General features: G+C 35.7%; 1 long non-coding RNA gene and 1 pseudogene across 1 annotated transcript in view; one reads left to right on the top strand and one right to left on the bottom strand.

Annotated features, from left to right (window-relative positions):
- Positions 1 to 26,821, top strand: part of LOC147914623 (uncharacterized) — a 110,295-nt gene that overhangs the window by 30,148 nt on the left and 53,326 nt on the right. The gene's annotated exons all lie outside the window — the stretch shown is intronic.
- The window catches only part of LOC147914624 (complement component C9 pseudogene), a 33,622-nt pseudogene continuing 10,246 nt past the window's right edge, over positions 3,446 to 26,821 (bottom strand).

Raw genomic sequence — 26,821 nt, 5'->3', positions numbered from 1 at the left:
TTTGGTCTGGCATTAGCTTAGTTAATCTCAGCTGGACTCATTCATGAGTCTCTCAGCAGCTGGCTGGTTGGCTGTGGGCTGGTTGGTTTATAATGTCCTTGTGATACTGGCTCGATACAAGGTTGACGTAAGGGAAGCCATGTTGTAGAAAAGAAACCATATGGTAACTTTGAATGACCTCTGATTAACTGACATGCTCTGGATTTTGTGACCTCTCCCAGCTGCAATAAGTTGATAACTTTGTTCTTTTGAGTTCCTTAGGAATATGATGACCCCTGGGCAGAGAGTCTATGCTGATAGCCATCATCAATGACAACTAAAAGATCAGGGTATAGGGCCTTGCTCAGGTCTCTGAAGCATATCAAGTAAAACAAAAGACTATCAGGACAAGATGTCTGCCTCCACCCGGAGATCAGATGGATGCACCCACCCTGAGACCAGATGCCTCCCCCACCCAGATACTAGCCCTCTATATAACTGGCCTGTAATCTTTGTTCTATAAGGTGGTTCTTTTGGATATTAGTCTGCCATCTTCCCCCTTGCTAGCAAGCTGTAATAAACTGCCCTATTTCTGCCACCATCTTGACACTTGACGATTGGCTTTTGTCTTGCAGCAAGCAGATAGTGCCCTTTGTGTAGTAACACTCGCCTGTGACAGGAGGGATGACTGGGGTCTCTGTCCATAAAGTTTCTCACCTTCCAGCAGGCTAGGCAGGTGTTCTTATAATGGCAGAGTTCCAGAGCAGTCTGAAGGCATACCCGAATGGTCAAGTGCTTTTCACTTTCATTGTCTTATATCACATTTGTCACACTGTGTCAGGTTTGTTACTACCATTGCCTAAAGCAAATCTCATGGTCAAGCCCAGAGCCAGTGTGGCAGAGCAATCACCAAAGGATGAGGATAAAAAAGAGATGTGAACAAAGTCACCGTATTAGATATGGCAAATTTGTGAAAGTTGCATACAAATGACCTATGTGGACAGCATATTATATATAATTATAGGTAGCAGTATTTCAGGAATTATGGTCAAACCACATTTTACCCAAATCTATAAACTGAGAAGTGATTTTTCAAAAAACAAAAATCTTGCTTTTGTTATCTTTCAGGGACTCTCTAAGTATTAGAGATTAAAATGTTCTAAGAATTGTAAAGAATCTAAGTGAATTATAAGATATGGCCTTAGCCTGAAGAACTGTACAATCTTTTGAGACCAATAAGAACTATTCAGCTAAGTAAATGTGAAAATTTATAAGAAAAATTAATAATAAAACCTTTTGTTAATTTATTGAGTAAATTGCAATGTGGATATTTAGAGGAAAATAACATCCTTTCCTCTGCTGCCTTTCCAAATACATGGCATTGTTTCTATCTGAGCCTAGATATCTATGTCAATCATGATCCAGTCAAGATAATAGGTAATCTTAGGAAATTTAATACATGTAAGATGAGAGGTTATTTTATTTATGTATTTATTAATTAAATTAAGTAATTTATTATTGAGGTAATATTCATTTAGAACATTATGTAAATTTCAGGTGTACATCATTATATTTCAACTTCTGTATAGATTACATTGTGTTCACCACCAAATTCTAGTTGCCATCCATCACCGTGTAAGATGTGAGGTTAGACAGAATGATTGAGTTACTATAGATTAGCAAAATCTGCCATCCAGGGCTAAAGGTACAAAATCTGGAGATGGTATTATTTTTTTTTCTTTTTTTTTTTTTTTCACTATTTTTCTGAACTTTATCTACAAGAAGATAAATTCAAAAAGTGGTTCATGGTGGACTAACTATAGCTGCCATTTTGTTACATAAAACATTCATATGAAAAGCCCAGGCTTCCAATGGACCAAGAAAGAAACTTATACAGACATTTTAGTTGGAATGACTACTAATCTAAAAATCTGGAGGTCAATAGTTGCCCTTAAAAAGAGGATAAACTATATTTTGCATCCAGCCAGTAGGACTGTACCAATGGAGTTGATGAAGGTCTTTGAAGAGTTCTAGTAAATCTAGTAGTAAATATTTAGCAGACTTATTTACTTGAGATTTTTAAAAATCAGCTCTAGACTATGCTAGACTAAGACCTTCTCAGAGAACAATCTTGGATCCATACAAGGACAGTTGAACTTCCTTTGCAGAGATGAGAAGACAAGGCACTTTAGGTGTCCATCTAGAGGGAAACATCCCCCTAAATCAACTCTTTCCTTATTTAAGATCTTCTGATATGGATTTATTTCACTAAGTTCAAGACAATGAATTTAAATATGATTTAAATCTGATAAAATAAAAGGGGCCTCTTCTGATTTTAATTTTATATATGAACATGCTAATTTAGCCAACTTTTTTCTCCCTCTTTGTCCTACTTTTGGGACAAAATATTTGAAGTCTCATAGATTTATTTGCACATCTATGAATGGCTAAATTTCTGTGATCTAAAAGGAGAGTAGTTACGATTTTCCAGTTTCTGAGTTCCTCCTTCGTGTAAGTGAGGTAGTTTTGGTGCTTCATTCACTCTTCAAAGACAATGACATAGAATGAAGGAACAAAATTCTCCAATAATTAGCCCTCACAAAATGTCAGCATGTCTAACTCAAGTTAATAAAACTGAAGTAGGGGGCAGTCAAAGATAAATTTGACCTGAGGGAAGAAAATTGTGAAACATACAGGGAGAATTGAAAGCTATAAAAGGAAGTAGGAGAAAAATAAGGAGTAAAGGAAAATATATACCCTCTTTCGTTAGTCTGGGGAGAGAACGATGAGGTTAAATAACATCAGCATTTGTATCTTCACGATTACAACAGTTTTTTACCCCCTAGGAATAAAACTGTGAACTCCCAAGGGGTTTATAAATTGAAAACTATTATAATCAAGATACAAAAAAGAAAGAATTTCCGGACCATGAAAACTGCTCACCCTTGGTCTTATTTTCTGAGACCTTACGAACTTCCCTTCCACAAAGGCCCTTAGTACAGTCATGTGCAGCTTAATGGTGTTTCGGTCAACAATGAACTGTATATACGACAACGGTCCCATAAGGTTAGTATCATATACCTAGGTGTGTAGTAGGTTATGCCGTCTAGGTTTGTGTAAGTACACTCTGTGGTATTCGCACAATGATGAAATTCCCTAATGATGCATTTCTCAGAACGTGTCCCCAACGTTAAGCAACGCATGCCTGTAAATCCGACTCTTCTGTGTTGGAAGTGGTAGTGTGATGCCACCTGAAGGCAAGGGACAACCAGGGACGGATGGGGGGGACTAACAATTCCCAGGCACCTATTTTGTGTCATCTGTGCTATAGGCTCTGTACAAGCAATCTTATTAAATTCTCAAAATAAACATGGAGCACTGGAGAATTTAGTGTTGCAGAAGTCAGAAAATGTTGCACATTCACTGAGGGGAAGAGACTCAAACTCAGCCCAGGTTGATTTTTCTTCTATGTCATGCTTTTTCCAAGGATGAGATGGGAGTGCATCGGGATGCTCACGTCTCTTTCAGATGAAGTTAACTGTTCATCTGAAGCAACAGTGACATTTAACAAGAAAATGACAAAGTCTTCTATTTGAAAATAAACATTCCTTACTCTTTGACTTATAAGCACTGGGGCATCGTTCAAGGAAGAGGCCCAATTTACAAAATCAGTCACATCAATTGTCTTGGCTCCTTTGAGAAGCTTCTCTTTCAGTTCAAATGCATATTTTCTGGTTCCTCCTCTTATGAGTGAAATAACATCATCTATGAGGCTATCACGGGTGATGTTTACAATTTCCTCCTTATGCCTCTTTAAGCAATCACTTTTATCAATCTTTCCCTTGATTTCAATTCCAGCTTTCAGAGATAAGTCCAGATTAAACCCGAGGCATCTCTGTACATCCCTTAGTTCAATGCCTTTCCTGTCCATGGAAGCTTTATCCAAAACATATATTAGTTCATAGAGATCTCCTAGAGACCCAGAGATACTGTAGTGGGTTCCATAGGTTTCCAAAAATGCAAAATATTCTCCCTTTTCATAGGCACTTGGCAGAGCTTTTATATCATCCAGGAAAGTTGTTGTCAGAACGACATCCCGACTTCTCATGGAAAATTTTCCCAGCTGAATGACTCCTTTCACATGCAGAAACATTTTTTCCTTCTGAGAAGAATATGATGAGAATAGTTGGTAAATTTCATTTTTGGAGTATGCAAATTGAAAGATTGTATAATTTTTGGAGTCTCCTCCATTAGAAGATTCTTTAGGTTTACTTTTAGACTGTTTTGCTTCAGTAGGTGTAAATTTTAGTGTTAAATCTGCTTTAAAATGTGATTTCCTCTCTTCAATGATACTTCTGAATGCTTGAATCTGTTCTTCATAATGTTGGGTTCTAAAATTTTTATCTGCTTTGGTTTCATAGGTCAGAGTAGCCACGTTCCAGGGTTTGCGGTAGTACGTCAAGGTGTTTCCATCCCGAACTCGGTCACAGAGTCCATTGTAGTACTTGTTGTCAAAAGGTGAGCTTAGGGGATCCATCCCTAAGATGTTGGTCCCGTAGCCTGCTGTCCGTGCCAGCTCGGATTCTTCTACTGCTTTCTCATGGCATGGGGGCCGGGGATCATTTTCACAATCATCCTCATCTGAAAAGTCACCGCAGTCATTGTCATCGTTACACAGAAGTCGCCTCTTTATCTCTTTTTTTTCAATTTTTATTTTTTTATTGAAGTATGGTTGACATACAATATTATGTTAATTTCAGGTGTACAACATAGTGATTTGACATTTATATACATTACGAAATGATCACCACAACAAGTCTACCTGGAGACGGTATTATCTTAATCTAGAAGCCTGGAGTGTCTGGTAAGAGCTAGAATCATAGCAAGGACTATTAATGGAAGGAGGAGAAGGAGATGCCAAAGAAAATGTCTCCCAAAACAGGGAAAGAGAGGGAGAAATACCCTGGATTTTTCCAGCCTTCTGCTCTCTAGTCTCCTACCAATGCTTCCATTTGACTGAATTTAGCCAAAATTGGCAAGGGGGCTTGGGAAACTGTTTGCAGAAAAAGAGGAAGGAATGGATGTGAGAACAAATAGGCAATGAGGTACGCATTCTTCTACTTGGACTGCAGCACGGGTAAGGGAAGGAGAAGAGAGTTTTGTTACAGGAAAAATACAAGGAGTAAGAAGATATAGATTTTCAACCTCTGACATGCAAAATAGATTTATGCAGCAAGGCAGAATTCCTGTAAGCTGGGCCAATGTATTAAGAGATTTCCAGACTCCATTATCTTTTCTTTTAGTTTATTGAGGGTCAAGCCTTGAGTATGAAGCCTTAGAATTCTCCAGCAGTGTAGAGAACATTATCCCTGTTGTTGGTATGATTGAACCATGACGTTGAAGTTGGAAATAAGGAGGATAAATCAGAAAGGAAGTATCACTAAAACAAAAGCCCATCTCATTCCTGCCCTGCTGTCTATAGGGATTCTGCGAGAAAGCCCAGAAAGTGAGGAGCCAGAACATATACAGACAATGAGGTTCTTTGATTTATCAATATTGAGTTGCTCTGGATTCCTCTTCCCCATCAAGCCCAAGGGATTGTTGAGACAGAGCCCTGAAGCGGCTGAGAGACTGTGTTGGAAGCTTGTTAGAGGGAGCACTGAAGTGGGGGTGAAGTCTGCAGAGTACACCACATGTGCCAGGGCCAGAGTGAGTCAGAGGAGATCCAAGAACTATCTTGAGCACGAGTGAAGGCCAAAGTGAAGAAGCTTATATGAGGGCATGCCATTGTACTGAACCCAAGCCTAGACTGACACATCCATGGTATGTACCAAAAACAGACTTGCAGGAAACCATCAGCCAGGCAACACTCAGATGAATAACAGACTTTGTCCATCCACTCTAGGAGCCAGGAGGCTGTGAATCTTTCTCTGTAATAAGAGATTGAGTAATCTATATCCCTCCAACCTACATCCAGATTCCATCTTAAAAAGGAAAAGAGGAAAAGGCAAAAGATTTAGAAATCTATGACAGTTAACAGACTTTTTTTTTTCCCTAGAGAGAATGAGATAAAATTAAAGGCAGGATTTAAGTTTTTAGATGAAACTAAATTTCAATCTGAATGAAATATGTAGTTCCCATGCCCCCTTAACCATGATCTCATGAAGAAGATGACAGTACACATAAAAAATAAATATTATTTTCCTATATGTTAGAATTTTGATATAAGTAAAGATTGAGACCCTGAGATATGTCACTGTTTTATGTTTGTTTTGTTTTGTTTTGTTTTGTGTTGGTGAGGAAGATTAGCTCTGAGCTAACGTCTATTGCCAATCCTCCTCTTTTTGCCGAGGAAGATTGGCCCTGGGATAAGATCCGTGCCCATTTTCTTCTATTTTGTATATGGGGCACCTGCCACAGCATGGCTTGATAAGTGGTGTGTAGGTCCACACCTGGGATCCTAACCTGTGAACCGTGGGCTGCCAAAGGAGAGTGTGCGAACTTAACAATTATGCTGCCGGGCCGGCCCCTGTTTTATGTTTTTTAATCAATATACATTACATTCCTTTAACTATCATTTGCCACCACTTTATTTTTTGTCCACAAATGGGGTACCTATAGTACAACATAAGTAAAATATCTTTGTAGGATAATTTCATTCAACTTCTCAGAGACTATATACAAACAGTAATAGCTAGTTTTCTGGCTTGAATAAACTAGATAAAATGATAGTACGATTTACTGAGAAAGAAAAATGAAAGGGTGTGCTATTTGGCTGGTATATGTTTACAAGATAAATTTTGGACATATTGAGTTTGAGGGGCTTGAGTTGTCCAGTAGGAAACATCATGTAGGCTACTGGATTTATAGTTCTAAAAATGTTAGGATGGGGTCCTAATTCATAGGATTAAAAACTGGTCTCTGTTCAAGATTTGCATATATTTAGATTTAAAGTGGTTTCATCAAAAAAAGTGAAATGATCAAGGCTGTTCAATTCCCAGGGGTATACTAACACTGAGTTTAGTTCTTTGATATTTTTGTTAGACAATTTAATTATATATGCTTTTAAGCTTTATATTCTATTGATTTTTCTTTTAGTGTAATTCAACTCTTGCTGATGTCTCTTCCTTGTTTTCCTGTGCCCTCTAACCATAAGCCCTTGGACTGGCTGGAATGCTCTTCTCTGTACCTGCCCCCACCCCATCCCTCCAAATCTTTCCCTCCACTTCCTATTACCATGCGTAGTTGGTTTCTCAAGGAAGACTTTCCTACTTTCCTGATGGAGCTGATGCTCTTTATCAAACAGTCTTAGAGCACAAAATACCTTTCTTTGGTGGCATTTACCGTAGTTGCAATGTTACTCTATTTGTGTTTATTTGGTTAATATCTTACTCCCCTTTAGGATGTTGTGTTCACCTTGGCCACTTCAATACCTAATCCAAAGTCTGACACATAATAGGGCTCAACAAATATTTGTGAAAGAAAATCCAAATGAATCTCTTAGAGCATGGCTGTGAAGGTATGAAGTATTTAAGTAAAATACTTCATAAGTTCACTTCATTAGTACATAACTTGTCCTATACATGAGAACTATTTATACCACTAAATTTCTCCTTTAAGAATGACGGCTTTGAAATATCATTTTTCAAAGGTTCTTTCTAAAATTTCCTTAAGTCTCTGTCTTCTTTTGTGGAAAATATTAAAGTTAAGTTAATCTTTTCTTGTTGACTTGGAGTCATTATGAACTTAATTATACTCTATATTATTAGAATTGGTGTTTACCTTTAGTTTTTTTCTTCTGCATCCTTTAAATCCAGGGTATCATTCTTCTATGTGTCAAATTCCACCTCTTCTCATAGACTCTTTGACATTAACCAACCCTTTTTCTTGTCCCTTAAATTGCTGCTCTCGTCTCCTGTTGTCAAGGAAACGAGATAACCAAGATTTTAAAAAAGATAGTTAAAATATGAATCAACGAGGAACTGAGTATAAGTTTTAGGACTGAAATAGAAAACATTAAAGCCGAGACTTATTAAGGATTATTTCAAACATACAACAAATTTTTCACTTATATTTGAGTTTATAGATTTATTAAGAGCATTGTTTTTTCTCAAATCCAAACCCTGGAGAAGTAAGGTATTCTTAAAAGGGAAATGATGCAGAGGTGGTTAGGTGGACTTTGCCTGTAAAAAAGTCCGGCTGTTTGGACCATGAGAATATAACCAAGAAACCACTTCACATATGGTGTCATGAATCCAGACTGAAGGTAGTAGGTTTATGATGAAATAACCAACTTCATGAGTATAAGCTGGTGGAACCCAAACCTATAAAGATACACCAAATCTGGAGCATGCAGGCTTTTGTTTAGAGTGCATCTTCTAGAACTAAGAGTATGAGATCTCGATTCAGGACATGCGTCCTAATCTCTTATAGAGCTTTTAATAATTTTCTGGTGTTATTTTCAGAGAAATGGGACATTCAAGAGCTAGTAGATCTGGAATAGAGTTTCATATGTCTTTGTGTGTGTGAAGCCCCAAAAGAAATCCTATTGCATGGCTGGATCAATAAAGAGCATTATCAGGGGCTGGCCAGGTGGCATAGTGGTTAAGTTTGCGAGTTCTGCTTCGGTGGCCTGGACTTTGCTGGTTCAGGTCCTGGGCATGGATCTACTCACTGCTCATCAAGCCAAGCTGAGGTGGCATCCCCACATAGAGGAACTAAAAGGACCTACAACTAGGATATACAACTGTGAACTGGGGTGTTGGGGAGAAAAAAGAAAAAGAGGAAGATTGGCCACAGTTGTTAGCTCATGGCCAATCTTCCTCAAAAAAAACAAAGCAAAACAGACAAAAAACAAACAAACAAACAAAAAATAAAGAACATTATAACTAGGCAGCTGGTTGAATTTCTAAATGTTTACAGTGTAATTTCACTCTAAATTTTTATTCTTTGCTCTGAAATAAGCAGCACTACTGTATCATGGTGAAATTCTCTCTGGCACTCATATTATGGAGGTTGGGTTGACTATTTCCCAAGGGTAAATGCAGAGGACTTTATTCCACACATTTATGAATTGTACTTAGTGTGTCAGAGTCAGACTTATATTCTTACCATTTTTCATTATTGTCAATTTTAGAACTTCAGTCAATTATAGGGCTACAGTGTAATTTGTCATTTATATCAACCTCTTAAATTGGGTAAACCAACAATTTAAACCTCTCAATTCCAGCTCTAGAAAGTAAATAGATGAATGTACAACAAGAATGTTGAGAATATAGAGGAACAGTATAGTTCAACTAAGGTGTTCTCTACTAATTAATAAACACTGATAGAGTGGATGAAACTTCTTTTTTTTTTATGGTGAGGAAGATTGGCCCTGGGCTAACATCCATGCCAATCCTCCTCCACTTTATATGGGACGCCGCCACAGCATGGCCTAACAAACGGTGCGTCGACGCGTGCCTGGGATCTGAACTGGCGAACCCTGGGCTGCTGCAGTGGAGTGTGTGCACTTAACCGCTTGTGCCACTGGGCTGACCCTGACTGGATGAAACTTTTAAAGCACCATGGATGTGGGTGTCTATGATTGAGATACTCAATATCGATCAACATCTACATTTTTATCCAGAAAACATCAGCTCAATCTATGCTCTTGATTAATTTAGGCACCATGATATATGGTTGCCATAACCCAAGACAATATGGGTCATTTTAGGAGGGAAGAGAACAACGTTTTGAATATTTTAGTTTCCTAATTATTTTACATTTTAATGTAACTAAATTATTATTTTTTTATTTTTATTTTCTAATTGAATTTTACATAATACAAGACGTGCAGATGCCAAAATGATACTAGTAAACACGTAAAGAGAGTATCCTCCAGGAAGGGTAATCCCGACTTTGACATCGTAATTCTATCTTTGATTTCACTGCTGAGAAACTGGTGATGGTGTTCAGGGCAGGTTGCCCCAAGATGTGCCACTCTGGTATGCGGATTATTTTCAGCTGAAGACAATAAAGGTTCAGAAGACTCAGGAAGAACATTTGAGTTTCCCCTCCCAAACTGCCTAAAGAATTTAGCATAGAAGCCCTGTTCCAGGAAGGAGCCACTATCATATGATGGCTGTAGTATAATGTAAAATAGGTGCAATAAGAAAGGCACCAACAAGCCCATCTTATCAAAAATTCTGTCTCTCAGGCCATATTCTCTAGGTGGCCCAGTGAAGGTTGTCAGACAAACACTTGCATTTCTATCTCCATGTGAATTGTCTTCTTCCCCTCTGAAATCCCAAACCACTACCCCAACACCCTCTTTATCTGTAGCTGAATATACTTAAGTGAGCACCTTAGTCAGAATGATGAGTTGCTCAATTTTTATTTTCTGAATTTCTCCCATGTATACATGTTATTAAACTTTGTTTTATGTTCTCCTGCTAACCTGCCTTTTTAATTATTTGGCCAGCCATAAGAAACTTAAGGGAAAGTGGGGGTGATTCTCCCTCTTCCCCGACACCGGGAACCCATAGATCATTTAGTTCAGTGAATGGTCACCTTGCCTCTAAAACTGTTATGTTACTGTGTATTATTATAATATTCTATCAGTAAAGTGAATCATAGTCTGGGCTCTGGATGCAAACTTCCTGGATTCAAATTCTGGCTCTCTACTTATTTGCTCTGTGATCATGAGTTAGTTACTTAATTTTTCTGTTCCTTGGTTTCTCATATGTAAATTAAGTACAAAAATAATCATACCTTAGAGGTATGCAATGAGGATTAAATACGTTTCTACATATAAAATGTTTAACATAATAAATAATTAATAAATGTTAGTTCTTATAAGTAGTTGTAGTAGTAGTACCAGTACTAACATCAGCATTTTAATTGGAATGGAGAAGAATTCACTACTTTAGCTCTGTGATAGACATCATAAAATACTGAATTTCATTTCTTCATCTTAAAATCAAGGGAAGACACTGTTTAGGAAATTGAGTAGCAATATGGAGAGATACTGTGGGAAAAAATTCTATTTGGATCTTTCTTATCTCTGATTTCTGGAGATTCCTTGAGAATGGATCTAAATAGCAATATGTGTAGCTTACCAGAGGAGCAACACATTTTTGTAGGTTTCAGAAAACAAAGCGCAGTGTGGAAAATACAAGGTAACTTCAATGAAAAGAAAAGTGAGAATACAAAGTTATTTTGTATGTAATCTAAGAAGGCCTTTGGAAGGTTCCTTTAGTTCCCGAGTTAGAGGCATCATGAGTACTCAGAGTTATTGAGAAACTTCCACTGAATCACATCAAGGGAAAGAAATATCAATATAAGTGGACTGTTCTATAGCCTCTGTCAATTAGCAGGCTGAAGAAGACTACAGTGGACGGCATTAGGAGAAGTCGTTCATAAAGTTGAAGATTTTCAGCATACACACTGGGTCAAAAACTAATCTGTTTGATGTTCAGTAGTATGCTAAGTGACAAAGAAAAACTTTGATCACATTTAGAGAGAACTGAGAACCAGAAGACGCAGAATAGTGCCAATTCAGAATCTAACCATGTAGGTGAAATCTACTGATTGTTGACGTGAGCAAGTTTCTGTGAATCTTATTCTATTTCCACCCAATTCCAAGCAAAATGGCATCTCAGAAATTGTGTAAAGAAGAGTCAAATTAATTTTCAACCTTCTTTAAAGTTAATCTTCATAAGTGTGTAATATATAATATTTACAGGGTGCTTACTATGTGGCAGGCACTATTTAACTATTTTACAAAGATTGTCATTTAATCCTCACAACAACCTTACGAAGTAGACACTATTATTCCCCCTATTTTATAATGAGCAAACAGGCACAGAGAGGTTAAGTCAGAATCCAGTGCCTCTGTTCCTAACTAGCACTTAAATAAAGGAATTTGTGTTTTATCTACTTGTTTTGATGCCACACATATATGAAAAGAACAGATAATAGTAATAACAGTAACAAAAACATTTTCTGATTGATCGAAAAATATTACTTATTACTTTTTAAATCATCCTCAGAGAAGCTAGAAGGAATTATAAGTAGGAACTTTAAATGTGACTAAAAAAGCCTACAGCAGATGCATTTCTATATGTGGAATTTTACTGGAGTCAAGAGAGAATAAGGAAATAAACAGAAGAAAGATACAATTTCCCATATCAAAAAGACGATGTACACCCATACATGCATTTATGTGTTCCAGATTAGGCACAACTCTTTCAAAGTAGAAGAAATCCAAAGGAAGAGTCTATGTTTTTATCTCAGGGTACAGTCATTTTACAAAGTGAAGAAAATTATATTTTGAAATTTTGAATCTGTTTACATCTGTTTCTCTGGTACTTTCACAGAAGAAAATAAATTTACTCTCCTCCCTCAAGGGTGGGTGAAAAGCCCCAATTTTAGAGAAAAGCAGTGCAAAATTGTGAGCTCTGAATTATCAGCGTTGTTCTACACTGTGGGGATCAGTTTGAGACAGAAGACTGCCGAACTACGTAGTTGAGTTGTTTCTCCGTAATTGTGTAATTTACTTAGGGGGCCGTTGTTGAAAGCATCTTAATCATGTGATTTGTCTTTTGCCTTATCTCATCACCTTTTCTCTTGCCTTTTTTGTGTGGTCCTACCTAGCTTCACTGAGCATGCTCTTCCCATGGGTTCATGCTCATATTTTAGGGTTCTGGGGAAACAGCACATATTTACAAAGTTAAGACTTTATGGAAATTTCACAGTGCCTAATGTTGCCATATAAAACACTAAGACTTACTGCCAACTTTGAAAGCCATGGCCTACCATTTCTGAGAACTAATCCTGAGGATCTCTTTCAGGCAGTAGCCTAATCCAGATATTAATTAAATTGAGACTTTATCTTATCTTTTTATTTTGAAGTGTTACTTTTCACTTTAAGACCTCAGGCACACTATGTGTCTCTGCTGAGCTGTAGGAATCCTTTACACCCCAATTCAAATATGAGATTCAAACTCACTTCCTCACAATGTCTGTCCTGATTATTAATGCCGGGTCACTCTACCTCTCTTTAGTGCTGTTTCATTAACATCACTGGATCCAACTGAATCTCCGTCACTTTACCCTTGCTGGCATATTTATGGCTATAGTGCAAATGTCCATTCATCTGGATGAAAATATTCTTTTTTCCCCACAGTTCCCTTCTAGAATCCCTGGTTATGAATAGTACTCAATAGAATTACTTAATGCAGTTCCTTTATATGCATTATATGTTCCTCTGTATTAAATACAATGAGCAATTTGCTTCTTATATTAGTTGAGTAGTTATTGTTTGCCAGACATCATGATAGAACCCAGAGATACAATGGAAAGCTTATGTTCAAGTGGAGGAGACAGATAATAAATAAGGAAATACAAGAGAAACGGGTAAATTATAGATTTTGGAGAGTGATACAAAGCAAACAGTGTGTGATGAAATAGAGTATTAGAGGGTGGGGGGTATGGATGGATGAGAGATTACTTGGCATGGTCAGCACCAGAGAGGGCATGTCCTTTATCTGGGAGAAGAGAAGGAGCCAGCTGAGTGAAGAGCTTGGGGACAACACTGTGGGCAGAGGGAACAGCAGGAAGTCTCAAAAGATTCTTTGGTGACATGTTGAAGGAATTGAAACACAAGATGATATTGAAGAAGTTGGAAGGCTCCTTATTATGGAGGACTATGCAGTGAAGGATGCAGCAGGTTTCTTTTCTTTTTAATAGTAATGATAAGCCATGATAAATTATCAACACTCTTTCCTGGACTCCCACGTAATAAAAGGCCTACACAGGCCACATGCTTTACCTGAGCTAGAATCTGTGGCTGAAGAATAGTGTCTTTGTGTAAAATAACAGGCTATTAAGATGATCAATTTACAACTCTGACTATTTGTGTCCTATTCCTCCCAACTGAATCAAATGGATCAGGTTACCTAACATAATATGATGTACATAAAAGACACAGTCCTTGCAAATATAATGAATTTATGGGGGACTTTGCAGTACATTTGATAATAATAATTGAGTTAGTTACTATATCTGTTTTCCATCCTTTACTTTCCTGAGTAAGATGATTTTGTTGTTGTTGTTAGTGCCATGGAGTTGATTGTGACTCCTAGTGACCCTGTGTACAGCAGAGCAGAACCCTGCCTCATCTTTTTGCACCATCCTCTCACCTTCCGGTGCTGTATCAGACAATGTTCCACTGCTCTTCATAGGGTCTTCATGGCCGACTTTTTTGGAAGTGGGTGGCCACATCCTTCTTCCTAGTCTGTCTAGTCTGGAAGCCCCACTGAAACCTGCCCACCATGGGTGACCCTGCTGGTATTGGACATATCAGTGGCATAGCTTTCAGCATCACAGCAAGACACAGCCACCACAGTATGACAATCAACAGTCGAGTAGTGTGGTTCTCTGACCAGGAAACGAACCAGTGGCAGTGAGAGCTTCGAGTCTTAACCACTGACCACCAGACAGATAACCACATTTGTTAAAATATATGTAGCACACTCGATTTAATGTACCTTTTACAAAGATAGAATATGCCTCTTGTTAGAATCTTGTTTAGGCCTTTACTTTAAACAGTATTGCAAACATAGTCCCTATCCATAAGATGAGGAAAATACAACAGGGCTTTGAAAATCAAGTTGAATAATATTTTGCCAAATGATCATGAACATATATCAAAGCTTATCTGTACAGGTGGTTCTTGTACAGGAAACAGCATTATGCACAGTTTGACTAAAGGTCACAAAGAAATAAATACAGTTCTTTTTGAACTTGACAATAATTTATTAGAACATAGCTTACTTTAAATAACAAAGTGGCAGCCTAAGCCTCAAAATTCTCCATTGTATACACTCATTTCACTGACTTGACTCATTCTGGGGATAAACTAGTCCTGAGTGAAAGAGAAGGAAGTTTGTGTTGAAAGATGTACTGTTAACCCTTTAGTTAATATTAGAGTAAGAGGCTTCTAAGAACTCTGGTCTCAATTTTTTTTATCTTTTAGGGATTGACTATCTCTCTCTCTCTCTCTCCTCTCTCTCTCTCTCCTCTCTCTCTCTCTCTCCGTATATATATATATATGTATATATATACATATATACATATATATATATATTTTAATTAAGTTTAATGTAGAATTTGGGCAAAACCTCAATGTATCTCTATAAGATGTATGAACATATAAATTTCAAATTATAACTTAAAATTAAAGTGCTAGCTTTCTAGGGGTGCTTAAATTCTAATGGAGTCCTCTGTGTAATTTTGGTTTGTTATTATATTTTTCTATGCTTCTTGAGTTAATGTGTTTTTTCCCGCTATCCTTTCTCTTGATGGAGTAGTCAGGGTAGCAAAGATGTCAGGAAAAAAAAGACTTTCTACAGAATTTTATTCTATATGTGGATAGAAAATATGTTCACAAATGTAATGAACCTCATATTCTTCTACCTGTATTCTTAAAAATCAATTTTCTAATTTGACAAGTATATATTGAGCAAATAATTCATGCAGCACCTTGCACTAGGAATTGCCCATATGTTTCATTTCATGTGTGTTCCAGGATTTATCTAACCATTTCCCTCTGGGTGAACCACAGTCTATTTCAGTTTCTTCATTAATTGAAATGCTCCAATGGATATCCTTGTACATATGTTTTTGTGAAAGCCCATGTTCTAAAACTAAGAGGAAATATCTTTTCAATGTAGATATGTTATGTTTGGCAGAAAGTAAACAATGACTTAGCCCCAAACAGAGAGGTGGACATGGGGAGTAGAGCTGATGTTTGGAAGATTATTCTTAAGGAGCTAAGCATATCATCCAACACTGCAGAAGATTCTGGTCCTGCATCAGTGATGACAGTTTTCTAGGCCATATTGATCTTTGTGGAATTTATAACAACAAAAGGAAAATGAGATATATAACTAGTCTATGAGATTTGGGTTGATGTATCTATAAATTTTTATACTCATTTAACCACTATTTATCTTCCTATAGAGATTGCTATTTGCTCCTTTTTCCATACGATAACATTGTTAGATTTAAAAAATGCTCTCAGTTGAACTCTTAATGTTCTTCCTTATATGAGCAAAAGACTATAAACTGACACCCATGGCTTTGTATTTTGGATTTCTGTCTCTGCTACTTATGACCATAGTCACTCATAGCTCCAATAGTGACTGAGATGTCAACTTTTAGATAAGGTAAAAGCACTTTATTGCCCTTTTGGTTAGTCAAAGCAGAAATGGAAAGGAAATTATCTTTGATTTTAAAGGTGTTTTGCTTAAAAATAAATCAGTTCAAAGTATGTTCTCTTTTCTTTTCTTACAGCTAAGTGTTTAAAAGACTGGTAAAAGAGAAGTGTGGTAATTTAGTAACTGCGAGGGGACAAACCCCTTAACCCTCTGTAGGTGTTACTTCAAAATGGTTTCTTTTGTTAAGTTTTACAATTTAATATAAATTCAAACAGACAAAATTGCTTCAGATATTTGTCTTTAGGTTGCAAGTATAAAAGCCCCCTGGATAACTGTAAGTCCAACCTCCCCAAACACACAATAATAGTATTCAAATATGGGTAAAAATGAGAATAAATGGCTTTTAAATATATAAGTGTGTATTTAAAAAAAATTATCTTCTTTGACAAAAATGCATCAAATTGCAGGCAGTTAGAATGGAAGAGTTGCTTATATTACAAATAAATGATGCCTTCTGATTTTTAAATTAAAAAATACTTTATATTGTCTAATGGATGACAAAATAATCTATGAGTGCTAAGCTTTGTTGAGAGAAAATCCAGTTGTATAAGTATACAGTTTACTAAAGTAATCATGCATGGGAATATAATATTTTAAATGGAATAATGCACTTGTTTATTAAATAAATATGGTACTATATTCCTTCATACTAAGAAGGATAGGTAAAATAATATATATTCTTTCTTAGTTTTATAGTTAAAATTGTCTAAAATGTCAGCAATTCACTCAATTAGAAAATGCCTCTACTGAATTAATTGAACATAGAGAGCTTAATGGCTGTGTGGTTAGAACTACAGAAGGAACTCTATTCTTTGCAATCTAGCATACACACAGAGGTCTCAGGGGTAGCCACGATTTGATAGGCTGAAACAGTTTCCTTATAACCAATTTATCAGAATTGAACAGTAGGGGACGATATTTCACCAGTTTGTGGAAAATCCATCAGCATTAAAGCAGAAAAAAGCCTTTCATGGGGTAACATAGCTAGCCAAAAATAAAGACAAATCTGCTAAAAATGATTAAATTAAACTCACTTTTGTTTAAAAATGTTTCTTTTTACTTGTTTATCAAAATCAACTTTTGTTACTTGAAAATATTTGGCTGTACTCTCATCAGCATTTTTTATAGTTAGGTTTTATTGGAAAGAAACGCTTATCATTAGTGCTATTTCCACTACATTTCCCAATTAGAATTCTCCATAGGGAAAGAATTTACATTAAAAGAGATTGATTTAAATTAGAAACGTTTTATTCTCTAGCTTTGCCAACAAAAAAAAAAGTTGAGAGTTAAAAACATAACAGGAGGAATAATATCACTGGTGATGCTTCTACAGAGTTTTTATCAGTGCTTTCAATTCTATTCTATGGAATAGTCTGGGGAATAAAAGAACTTTATCGAAATTATATTTCTTTAATTGAGTTCCTAATAAGAGATAGAATTCTGGCAATGAATGTTTCTAGAGTTTTCATTGGTTAGGTTGGATCTCACAAAGATTAATGACAGAACATAAATCCATATTTATATATAGATAAAAAGAAAGTGTGATGTAACAAAATATTCCAGAGTATTTTTTTGCATGCTTTTGAGGTTGGAAACATATTTCTACCTTGACATTGTCATGAAAACCAGCAACATAAAATTTATATGTTATTTTAAGTGGGGACTATTTATTGGTGACAATTATGTGGTTCTGGTATCAAGCATTTTAACTGTATGTACTAACAAACTATTGAAAATTAATTAATAAAAGATTTTAGCTAGTAATTTCATAATTCATATTTCTGTATTTTTTCTAGAAGTAGAATTTCTATTTACTGTTACAGGCAATGATTTGAAGTACTTGGAGTATAAAGCCTAATATATATCTCAATTTTTCATAAATTTACTTATTGTGAATTTGCATCCTACTTTTAAAAATTATAAAATGTAATCTATTGAGTTCCCTTATGAAATCAAGTTCTGTAAACAATTGTTAAAATAATGTTTCTGATAGCTTAATTAATCATGGAATAATGAACAAATTATGTAATCTCCACAAATCTTAATTTCTGTGATTGTCAGAGGCCCAGAAAACCAAATACAAATTTTATCCACTTGATAAGGTTGTCAGTAATTGGATTGTTTCTGTTGAAAGTTTTTTCTTAGAAAATACGATTTGGCTAAAAAAGAATTTTACTGAAACAAATTATAATGCAAAGATAACTTACTATACAAAAGTAGGACATGGTTTGAGAGGAATTTCTTATACAATCTGGGCTTATTTGGAAAATATATAAGACCTTAGAATTAGTTCTAAGCTTCACAATTAATGACACTTACATATGACCTGGATAAAGAGAGGAATATAAATAACAGATCAACAAGGGTCAAAGATTATTAAACAAGGAAGTAAGAATATCTAAGCAGATGGACCAAAAGTAGCCCTCAAATGACAGGCTAACCCAACTTATCTCACTCCTGAGGATTTTGCAAACCACGGAGAAAGATTCTAGACTATAGTATTACATGTACGATTGATTTTAATTTAGACCTTGTCAGAACAAAGATTTTATACAACACAATAATAGATTGTGTTTTATCTTTGAACATCTTTTCAACATAGCAAACACACAAAATATAAGCTACCTGGAATAAGGAAGTCCACAGTCTCAATGAACACCCTTCATAGTCAAGGTGTTTGTCTGGTTCTAAGGAAATCCTCTGGCTGACAACAACAACAGAATAGAATTCCTTTCACTTCCCTCTTAGAAGGAAGTGTCCTTTGTTTTCTGAGCTACACATGGATGTATGTGCGGAAGTTTAAAGATGCTAGAATAGAACTTTTAAATTGCTCTAAGTAAGAAATAAGTAACAGATGTAGAGCGCTTTTTCTCCATGGGAGCAATTTTTCCCCTTAGAGGACATTTAGCAATGTTTGGAGACATTTTTGGTTGTCACACCTTGGGAGGCGGGATGATACTGGAAACTGGTGGGTAGAGGCCAGGGATTCTGTTAAATATTCTGCAACGCATAAGAGACACCCCCCCCCCTCGCCCCAACACACACATACTTTTTCCATAACAAAGTGTTATGTGTTCCAACATGTCAATAGTGCCAAGGTTGAGAAAGCCTGATTTATTGGGAAGAGGAGAATATTCAGGAAAAAGATAATCCTCTCTATTACCTTTGAAGTCACGTGGAACAAGTGAGTAGGAAAATAAGGAGGATTCTTTGGCTGGAGGCAGGTTTGAGAGCCCTGAGTGGAGCCCTATGGAGATTCTTTCAAATAAATATTATATGCTAAGAGATGTGACCCCTTCTTGTGACTTACAAATCTTTAATAAATGTACAATGTGCTTGTGCTTGATTTCCCTCTGCAGTCCTGTGAAGGGACTGAGTTTTGCAACTAAGGCTAGTAAGTCCATGAAGATGCAGGAGAACAAATGCTGTTTTAGTTGCTAGTTAGTTGGTGCACGCTGACTCACTAATAGTTCAAGTATGGCCATATTTCCACACCAGTTGATAAATAATTGCTATCTTGAAATCCCTGAGTAATCCTGATACCCTGACTGCCCCCACCCCCATACCTCCCACAATCCAGCATAGAAAGGGATGATATCTGACAAAATTGGAGGCCAGAGCTGGGCTCCAACTCTATGGCCAATGGTCCTTTTAGATGGTTTTGTGCCCCTACTATACTGTGGTTAAATATTTTGAATGTCACTTCTTGTTACACTCTTAATAAAATCAAACCTCACTTCTCCAAAGTTAGCACCTAAAGGACAATCTACGTAGGGGGACATGTGGAGGGCAGAAAAAACCAGTCACCTCTTCATAAGTTGAAATTTGTCTTTCTATTGACGAGCTTGGAATTATAGTTTTAAGTTTACAAATGAAGGTGGCAGGTTTCTGATAAGAGATTCAGTGTGTAAACAATCACTGACTTGTCAGTATACCAGTTTTCTAAGCAAAGCTAAGAATATTTTAAATAGAATAATATTTATTTGCTTGGTTTAGGATCCTTGGAGTGAAAATGCTTTGAGAAAACTGGCTCAGCATCAAAATAATAAACATGTCAAGGAATGGAAATCTCCTTAAAAGCAAAATGAAGATGGGAATGGAAATGTCAGGTTTGGGCTGTACAAGTTCTCAAATCAATTATCTCAAATGCATTTTCATTATCTGAATTTACTTGCTATATTTATTTTTAAGAAATTTTTATGGTTACTATAAAACTCACGGCACAGCATCTTGGATTGGTTTGTATTTTTTTTCTCTAAAGGGAGATCTCTGATACTGCTGTAGTGGACAGCCAAAGTAAGACAGAGGTCCTGGATACTGAAAGGCCAGGGCACTCTACAATTGTGTTTAGGAAGACAAGATCAAAATGTACCCTGGGCCAGAAAGTTGCATGGTAGTAGATACTTACTGTGGCATTGAATAGTTATTTTTCTCGTCTTTTTTTCTCCTCCCCAAAGCCCCAGTACATAGTTGTATATTCTAGTTGTAAGTCCTTCTAGTTCTTCTATGTGAGCCACCACCACAGCATGGCTACTGACAGATGAATGGTGTGGTTCCATGCCAGGGAACCAAACCAGGCTGCCGAAGCAGTGTGCTGAACTTTAACCACTAGTCCATCAGGGCTGGCTCATTATTTTCCTTAAATAAGTAGAAAGTATTAATTATTACAATCACCTGCATGAAATGTTCTTCCAGATGCATTATATTGTAGAGCTAAATAGTATTTCAGTGGGATACCAACCTACACAGCATATAGTTTTGAAGAGTATCAAATTCTGTTGTAAAGGTTGGGTAAAAAAATAATTATCTGATTAAAAGATATGGATATTTTGGGGCTGGCCCGGTGGCGTAGTGATTAAGTTCACATGCTCCACTTCAGCGGCCCAGGGTTCGTGAGTTTGGATTTCAGGTGCAGACCTACACACCACTCATCAAGCCATGCTGTGGTGGCATTCCACATACAAAATAGAGGGAGACTGGCACAGATGTTAGCTCGGCCAATCTTCCTCACCGCTCCCCCACAAAAGAAATGGATATTTAGATGATGAGCTCGACAGCATAGAAAAGGGCATCGTACCCAAAACCACAGGAGAGATTGGATGGTTTTGATGATGAATGTTTGAATTAAAATAATTTTCTATTTTATTACACTGATAAAAACTAAATAAACTTTGCCTTCAGCCCACATGTATACCCAGCTCTATACCAACGCCTATCCAATTTGCTCTCATGAAAACTCTCACATATACACACACATACATGTCACCATGCTTGTTTTTAGAGTCATAAAACTCCAATGCCAATCCACACCGAGACATTATAATAAAATTGTCAAAAATCCAAGATTAAGAGAATTTTATAGGCAGCAAGAGAAAAGTGACTCACCAAGTACAAAGAATCACCATAAGACTATTAGTAGATTTCTCAGCAGAAACTTTGCAGGCCCAAAGAGAGTGGGATGATATATTCAAAGTGCTGAAAAAAAAAACCCCTGCCAAAAAAGAATACTACATCTGTCAAAACTACCCTTCAAAAATAAAAGAGAAATAAAGACTTTCTCAGGTAAATGAAAGCTGAGGGAGTTTATCACCACTAGACTTGCCTTACAAGAAATGCTAAAAGGAGTCTTTCAAGCTGAAATGAATAGATGCTAAACAGAAACACAAAATCATATGAAAGTATCAAGCTGGCTGGTAAAGGTAAATGTATGGACAAATACAGAAAACTGTAATACTATAATGGTGGTGCAAAAATCACTTTTAATTCTCATATAGAAGTTAAAAGTATAAAAAATAACTATAACTAAAATATGTTCATGGATACACAATATGAAAAGATATAATTTGTGACTTCAATAACATAAAGTGTTGGGTGGATGAAAAAGTGTAGAGTATTTGTACATGATTAAAGATAAGTTATTTGTGAGCTGAAAAGAGATTATTAAAACTATAAGGTGCTTTATGTAAGTCCCATGGTAATGGCAAAGAAAATATACAGATATATAAAATATATCTATAGAAGATATACAAAGTGAGAAAGGAATCAAAGCATGTCACTACAAAAAATCAACAAAACACAAAGGAAGACAGTAAGAAAGGAAAAGAGGGACTAAAAAGCTACAAGACAGACAGGAAACAATTAACAAAATGGTAATAGTAAGTTCTTCCTTATCAATAATTATTTTAAATGCAAATGGATTAGACTCCAAAATCAAAAGACATAGAGTAGCTGAACAGATTTTTCTAAAAAGATCCAAGTATATGTTGCCTATAAGAGACTCACTTTAGATTTAAGGACATGCATAGGCTGGAAATGAAAGGATGGACAAAGATATTCCAGGGAAATGGTAACCAAAAGAGAGCAGGGTGGTCACACTTATATCATACAAAATAGACTTTAAGTCAAAACTGTCAAAATAGACAAGAAATGACATTACATAATGATAAAAGGATCAATTCACCAGGAAGATATAGCAATTATATATGCACATCAGAACATCTAAATATATGAAACAAACATTGACAAAACTGATGGGAGAAACAGGCAGCATCACAATAATAGTAGAAGATTTCAATAAACCACTTTGGTAATGGATAAACATCAAGACAAAAGATCAATAAGTAAATAGAGGACTTGAACAACATTATAGAATAAATGGACCTAACAGAAATATTCAGAATATTCCACCCAACAGCAGCAAAATACATTCTTCTCAAGTACACACGGAATATTCTCCAGTATAGGTTGCATGTTGGGTCATAAAACAAATCTTACATTTAAGAAGATCAAAATCATATCAAGTATATTTTCTGACCACAATGGAATGAAACTAGAAATTAACAGCTGAAGGAAAATTGGAAAATTCACAAACATGGAAATTAAACAACACAATCTTGAGCAACCAATGGGTCAATCAAGAAGTCAAAAGGGAAATTAGAAAATATCTTGAGACAAATGGAAATTAAAACACAACATACCAAAAGTTATGGGATGAAGCAAAAGGAATACTAACAGGGAATTTATAAGGAAACACACCAACATTAGAGAAGAAGAAAGATCTCAAATAAACAGCCTAACTTTGTACGTCAACAAACTAGAAAAAAAGTGGAAGGAAGGAAATGTTTAGGATTAGAGCAGAAAGAAGTGAAATAGAGAATAGAAAAAGAACATAAAAAAAGTTAAGCTAAGAGTTGCTTTTTTGAAAAGATCAACAAAATTGACAAACCTTTAGCTAGGTTAACTAAGAAAAAACAGAAGCCTCAAATAAATAAAATTAGAAATAAAAGAAGAGACATTAAAACTGATGCCACAAAATTAAAAGGAGTTTAAGAGACTACTATTAACAATTATATGCCAAAAATTGGATAATCTAGAAGAAAAGGATAAATTACTAGAAATATACAATCTACAAAGACTGAATCGTGAAGAAATAGAAAATCTGAACAGACCTATAACTAGTAAGAAGATTGAATTAGTAACCAAAAACATGCCAAGAAAGAAAAGCCCAGAACCAGATCACTTCACTGATAAATTCTATCAAATGTTCAAAGATCAATGAATGTCAGTCCTTCCCAAACTCTTCCAAAAAACTGAAGAGAAGGAAACACTTCCAAACTCATTTTATGAGCCAGCAAAACCATGATACCAAAGCCATAAAAAGGCACTACAAAAAAAGGAAACAGGCCAATATCCCTGATGAATATAGATGAAAAAAATCTCAATATAATACTAGCAAACCAAATACAACAGCACTTTAAAAGGATCATGCACCATGACCAGGTGGGATATATTCCTGGGATGCAAGGATGATTCAACATGTGAAAATCAATGTAATGCACAACACTGACAGAATAAAAGACAAAAAAATCACACAGCCGTCTCCATAGATGCTGATAAAGCATTTGACGAAATTCAAGAGCCTTTCATGATAAAGAAAAAACAAAAAACAAAAAACAAACACTCAATAATATAAGAATAGAAGGAAATTACCTCAACATAATAAAAGCCATGTGTGCAAAAAAACCACAGACGACATCATACTCAGTGGTGGGAAAACTGAAAGCTTTTCCTCTAAGATCAAAAATAAGGCAAGGATACCTACTGTCACCCCTTCTATTTAACGTGGTATTGGAGGGACTAGCTAGAACAATTAGACAAGAAAAAGAAATTAAAGGCATCCAAACTGGAAAGGAAGAAGTCAAATGGTCTCTGTTCACAGATCATATGATTTTATATGTAGAAAACCCTAACGATTTGACAAAAATGTGAATAAACTAGAACTAATAAATGAATTCACCAAAGTTTCAGGATATAATATCAACATACTAAAATCAGTTGCATTTGTATACACTAACAATGAACAACTGAAAAGGAAATTAAGAAAATAATCCTATTCACAATAGTACCAAAAAAATAAAATAATTAATAATAAACTTAACCAAGGAGGTGAAAGTCCTGTACATTGAAAACCACAGATCACTGATGAAAGAAATTTAAAAAAGACACAAATAAATGGAAAGACATCTGGTGTTCATGGATTAGAAGAATTAATATTGTTAACATGTCCATATTATCCAAAATAATGTACACATTCAATGCAATCTCTATCAAAATCCCAATGGCATTCTTTATAGAAATAAAAAATCAATTCTAAAATTCATATGGAACCACAAAGGATCTTGAATAGCCAAACCAATCTTGAGAAAGAATAGCAAAGCCGGAGGCCTCACACTTCCTGATTTTAAAACACATTACAAAGCTACAGTGATCAAAAGAGTATGGTATTGGCATTAAAACAGACATGTAGACTAATAGAATAGAATAGAGAGCCCAGAAATAAAACCACACAAACTTGATCTTTGACAAGTGTTCATGGACTACACAGTGGGGAACGAAAGGATAGTCTCTTCAACAAATGGTGGTGGGAAGCTGGATATCCACATGCAAAAGGATGAAATTAGATCCTTATCTTACACTATAAACAAAAATCAACTCAAAATAAATTAAAGACATAAACATAAGACTTGAAACTATCAAACTCCTAGAATAAATCATAGGGGAAAACCTTCATGACATTGGTTTTGGCAAAGATTTCTTGGATATGACACCAAAAGCGTAGGCAAAAAAGCAAAAACAGAGAAACAGGACAACATCAAACTAAAAAGCCTTTGCCCAGCAAAGGAAACAATCAATACAGTGAAAAGGCAAACTATGGAATGGAAGATAATATTTGTAAACCATAAATCTAATAAGGGGTTAATATCAAAAACATATTAGGAATTCCTACACCTCAATGGTAAAAAACAAATAACTCAATTGAAAAATGGGCAAAGGACTTGAATAGACATTCCTGCAAAGAAGACCTACTAATGGCCAAGAAGCATATGAAAAGATACTTGATATCACTAATCATCAAGGAAATACAAATCAAAATCATAATGAGATATCACTTACACCTGTTAAGATGGCTATTATTAAAAAATGAGGAAATAACAAGTGTTGGCAAGAATGTGGAGAAATTGGAACACTTGTGCACTGTTGGTAGTAATGTAAAATGGTGTAGCTGTTATGGAAAACAATGTGAAAGTTCTTCAAAAAATAAAAAATAGAACTACTATATGATCCAGAAATCTCGCTTCTGAATATTTGTCCAAAAGAATTAAAATCAGGATCTCAAAGAGATATTGCATTCCCAAATTCATTGCAGCATTATTAACAATAGCCAAGAGGTGGAAACAATGTAAATATCCAGGGATGGATGAATGGATAAAGAAAACGTGATACACACACACACACACACACACACACACATACACACAGAGGAATATTATTCAGCCTTAAAAAAGAAGGAAATCCTGCCATTTGCAACAATGTGGATGAACTTCAACTATATTATGCTAAGTGAAATAAGCTAATCACAAAAGGACAAATATTGCATGATTCTGTCTCTCTGAAGTATCCAAAGTAGTCAAATCCTTAGAAAAAGAAAGTAGAATGATAATTGTCAGGGGCAGGAGGGAGGGAGAAATGGAAAGTTGCTGTTCAATGGGTCTGGAGATTAATCATGCAAGATGAAAAAGTTCTAGAGATCTATTGTACAACATTGTGCTTATAGTTAACAACATTTCACTGTACACTTAAAAATTATTGAGGGTACATCCCATGTTATATGTTTTTTACCACAATAAAATTTAAAAAAAAATGAGGAGGAAAGACAAAAGGTATGGAAGACAGAGAAAACAGAGAACCAGTAGACTATCGGGTCCGTGTGGGAAGGGGTTCTGTCATCTTGTTCACTGGTGTACTCCCAGGGCTTGGTACAGAAGTATCACAGTGGTTTGGCTCAAAAAATATGTTGACTAAAGGCGAGTTAAGATCTACACTTTACTTCAGGGAAAAAGGAAGAAGAAAGAACCAGAACCCAAAACATTTGCAAAAAATTATCCAGAACTGAAAAAATAACGTGCTCAAAATATTCTTGAGAAAAAGAATAAAAACTTGAATACTAAATGTGTCTTGACAAACACTTGAATTAACATGATAAAAGAGTGAGAATATGAAGAAACACTCCCAGTACTAGT

This window comes from Ceratotherium simum, chromosome 18 (assembly GCF_057802395.1).
Source record: "Ceratotherium simum simum isolate JZ-2026a chromosome 18, ASM5780239v1, whole genome shotgun sequence".
In the NCBI taxonomy this organism is placed as follows: Eukaryota; Metazoa; Chordata; class Mammalia; order Perissodactyla; family Rhinocerotidae; genus Ceratotherium; species Ceratotherium simum.
Note: the sequence above shows the minus strand (reverse complement) of the source record. Positions and strands in the feature narration are given on the sequence as shown.